Genomic DNA, 5,000 nt, shown 5'->3' with positions numbered 1-5,000 from the left:
TATTTCCTTCTTTATGCCTTCAACATCTCTCTCACCTTTGCTTCCCTCCCTAATCATTCCCTTATTCCTCTCCAGTATTACCTTTTCAGCTTCTGGGCGCAGGGAACGTTCCTCCTCCAACAACTGGTTCTCCCAATCATCTGCATCGTCAGTTGGGTCAAAGTTATACATTGGCATCAGCTGATGACGGAGCCTTTCTAATTGCCGCCTCCGTCGGATCCACCAAACGCCCTGAAAAAACAAATAAGTTGGCTATAATCTCACTAAATTTCAGGGAACATAGATTTAAGAGAAAATATAACAATTATAACTAAAAAATATTTATCTCTCTTTAAAATATACTAATAACATTGTTACACACCACCTTCTGTAAAATCTTTTCTCTATATTCACAGCTATATATAGTATTAGACTTGCTACCTGACCAAAAACATCTATTCTGATTATTAGTATAACTCAATTTTAATAGTGATTTCTGCATCAAGAAGGAAATGGCTACGGTATATGGATGGGAACATTACATAACAAATACTGTTTTAAATATGCTATCTACATCTGGATTTCATACACCAGTAATGTAAATCCAACAAGCATAATACTAATTAATATCTTCATCTAAATGTTAACCAAATGATGCTCAATGGCATCTATATGTGATGAGTAGACATAGATGAAAAAGACTGTCCTCCCACTGCTAACTTTTATCACACATTAGCAACCTTAAGAGCATCCCTGGCAAAGCATTAAATGCACTCTGATTATCTCCTGGCTCTGTGAGTTTATGATTTACAAGTGTACTTTTTTCAATGTATGAATGCTACTTGAGAACCATAAACATCTGAGTCTAACAGTGTTCAGCTAATAGTTCTAGCATGTCAAGCAAGCAATTCTGAAATACATCCCTTTTCTAATGGACAAGTTGTGCTCTTGTTTTAACCCCTTTCAGCATTTTGATGCAAACTGCATCAGAATGAAGTGCAGAATAAAGTTCACTACACTATGACTTTATTTTAATGGCGAAAATAGGGAAACGCAAGTTCCATTTTCATGACTGTGTATAGTGGCTTATGTTAAAAAATTAATTACAAGACAAATAATAGAGTACTGTATTTTTAATCAAGCACACTATCTAATCTCACCCTGTAAAATACTTGTATACCTAAAACTATTTTTTATGCCATATTCCTTCATAGATGCTCTACCTTCTAAATTTTTGGTTAACTCAAGCTTTTGTGCTACTATTAAATGTTTTCCCATTCCTACTCTTTCTCCAAACATGTTTATAGAAAGATGGATACCATTAAAACACAATGTCACACAGAAAAAGGGAGAAAGACCTTGGAGCAATAAGCTATCTTGTAATGTGTGGTTACACCAATGTAAACAAAGTCACAGCCCAACCAAGTAGCTCATGTCCAATGTTGCTACAACCACTTCTTACAGACTGAGTTAACAGCTCTAGATTTTGTTGGTTGCTTCTAATATATGTCAAATGGAGGTCTGTAAGACCATGGTGTGAGTGATATGATTTAAGTAACAAAACTTAAGAATGTGTCAACTCTAATCTTTATCAGATTTATGTAAAACTCAAAAGGTGCCATGATAGCGTGACTATAGTAACTGCACAGACACATTTCCTCAGTAGCATATCTAACAAAAGGGGTTGTTTCATCTCAGAAGTCAGGCTATATAGTGTGTGCTGTCCTTTAATATTTTGAGCCATTACCTGCCATTTTTTTCAAATGCTTGTGTATTCTAGTGATAGTGACATGAAATATTGGCAGTGTGATACAATAGTATTTTACTCTCATATTTATATTTGTGAAAAAAAAAGTTATAGGCATTAAATTGTTAAGAAAAAGATAACTGAAAGTGACAGAATACCTAAAATACCTGTCCTTGGTACTGACGACATGGATAATAACCTTGAGTATGTCAGTGATGAGAAGACTGAAATACTACCATCACTTAAGCTCAAACCTCTCTTTCACTTCCTCCAGTTTTTATAAATTTATAAAACTCACTCCTACACTTAACTTACTCCTGCTTGCCATTACTGGCACCAACAGCACAGGGTGTGGAAATTTGAATAATACAAAAATTTTAACAAATTACAACAAATAAAACAATGCAACTTATTGTTCCTGTTTTGCACAGTGTGTAAACTACCTCATGAAGTCTCCTCTATGAAAAGAGTTCATTATTATCATAATAAAGCAAAATGGCAAAACAGCAAAACCACATCTGCAATAAAAGGGCCAAAGCACCACAATGAGGAAAAAGGAGACTTGGAACAGCTTACAATTGTTCCTGTGAGCCAGGCCTATGCCACACACCTGGGAGAGTCACCACTTAAGTGGGCCTAATGCATGAATTTTGGTCCATGTGTGAGGCACCCAGATGAAATGAGCAGGTAGAATAGAAGTATATGATGACCTTTTTTCATTTAGCCATACACATCTTATATAGGAAACTATATATAGCAAAAAAAATACATATCTGCTGAAAGAGTTAACCTAGAATGACATGAATTTTTTTTCTTTTCTTTTTTTTTACAATTTTTTTTTTCAAGTAGCTGTTTGTTTTTATGCATCTATATATATATATATATGTGTGTCTAGTTTTGTGTTAAAGATGAAGATCAAACATTTACAATGAGTGTAACATGATTTGTGTCATGTAAGAAATTTTGGGGATGGCAAAAACAAAACAGAGAAGCATTCACATTTACCTTCCCAGGCAACCTCAAAACAGTGACAGCGAATTCACATTCTGCCACATATCATTAATTATAGTAAAATATAAAATACTAAAGGGTTAAAATCAAAAAATATATTGACAATATTTTTATATTCTTATAAGTGTATACAATAGTTATTAAACATTTAATTTAAAAATTCATAATAATTTAAAAAACTATTTATATTTTTAAAACAAAAAGTTATTAAGAGATTCATTTTTTTTTTTTTTTTTAATAATTAGTTAAGTATATATAATTTTTAAAAATAAAAAATAATTCCTTTTATGAAAAAATGATATAATTATTTATATATAAAACTAAAATATAATCATTAATAAACTCCTTTATCATATTTTAATAAAATTTAAAAAAATATAAATAACTACTTTATATAGCAAATGAATTTAAATTTTGATAATACAAAAATTTAAAATTAAACAATTAAATACTAATGCATTAATTTTTATTTATTAATATATAAATACATATAATTTATATAATATTATTTTTCATAATAAAAAAAATTTAAAAAAACTAATTAAAAAATAAAATAAAATATATACAAGTAATAAATTTTAATAATAAATTATATATTTACATATTTTTTAATATTCAATACTTTTGATATTTAACTTATATTATTTTTAATATTTTCTAGTTAATATTATTTAAGATATTAAATAATTTATATGAGTACATTTTTTCTTAAAAAATTATATGAATTATATATATAAAAAAAATAATTTTAATTTATAATAATAATCTTTTTTTAACAATTTTTATTTAGTATGTATCTTTTAGCAATTTTAAAATTATATATAATTAGTTTAAGATTTTTTTTATAAATAAATTCAAAATTTACATTAATTTTTTTGTAAATTAATTTTTGTTCATGAAAAATTATATATAAATATATATATATATATATACATATAATATATTATATATATTAGATAAAAGATATATATATATATATATTATATATATATATATATATATTATATATATAAAAGATAATATAATAAAATATATATTTTGATATATATAATATATATATATAATATATTAATATATAATATAATAATATATATAAATATATATATATATAAATATATAAAAATTAGATAAAATATATATAAATATATATAAATAATATATAAATTTAATATTATATATAAATATATATAAATATATTATATATTATTATATATTATAATATATATATATATTATATATATATTATTTTATATATTTATATATTATATTTATATATATATATATTTTTGTATATATATATTATATATTATTTTATTATATATATATATATATATTATATTTATATTACTTATATATATTATAATATATATATATATATATATATATATTTAATATATATATATATAATATATAGTATATTTTATATATTTTATATATATACATATATATATATATATATATATATATAAAATATATATTAGTATATATATTTATATAATATATAACTATATTTTTTATTTTATTAATATATATATATATATATATTTTTTTTTTTTTTTTTTTTTATATATATTTTATATATATATATTTTATATTATTATATAGTTAATATATTATATATATATTTTATAAAAATATATATATATTTAATATATATTTATACATATACATATATATATAATATATATATAATTTTTTAAAAAAATTTTTTATAGATGAATTTAATTTTTTGTAAATTATTTAATTTTAATTTATAAAAATATTTAAAATTTTTAAATAAAAATTTTTTTTTTTTTTTTTTTTTTTTTTTTTTTTTTTTCCTTTTTTAAATGAAAAAAAAATTGTTAATATGGGGCTCATTGAATTTACTTTGGAACCAAAAATTTCCCCCTTTTTTTTTGCAATGCCCCATTTTTAAAAAGAACCCATTACCCTAACGAAAATTTCAACAATTAAAAAAAAAATTCTGGAAAAAAAGGGCACCAGCTGTTTTTAAAAGTGTTTGAAGGGGAGAGAGGAGGAGGAAGAAGAAGAAAGGGAAAACAGGGAAAAAAGAAAATAGAAAAAAAAAACATAAGAGAAAATGAAAAATAACCTTTTTAAACAAAAAAAAGGGTGGTGTGGGGGTTTGGGGGAAACCCCTGTTTGCCCTAGTGGGAAATGCAGGGGGGGAGAAAGGGGGATTTTGGTTATTAAGCAATGGGGTCAGGCTTGAGTTTGGCTTTTGGGGGCTTTTTGGGGCCCAATTTTAGGGGACAGTTCC

The 5,000-nt window shown here is 24.5% G+C and overlaps 1 pseudogene; it reads right to left on the bottom strand.

The window, feature by feature from the left end:
- LOC119580408 overlaps positions 1 to 5,000 on the bottom strand; it is a 47,285-nt pseudogene that overhangs the window by 18,295 nt on the left and 23,990 nt on the right.

Source organism: Penaeus monodon, chromosome 13 (assembly GCF_015228065.2).
Source record: "Penaeus monodon isolate SGIC_2016 chromosome 13, NSTDA_Pmon_1, whole genome shotgun sequence".
Taxonomy (NCBI): Eukaryota; Metazoa; Arthropoda; class Malacostraca; order Decapoda; family Penaeidae; genus Penaeus; species Penaeus monodon.
The sequence above is the reverse complement of the archived record's forward strand: the minus strand, read 5'-3'. Positions and strand labels throughout refer to the sequence as shown.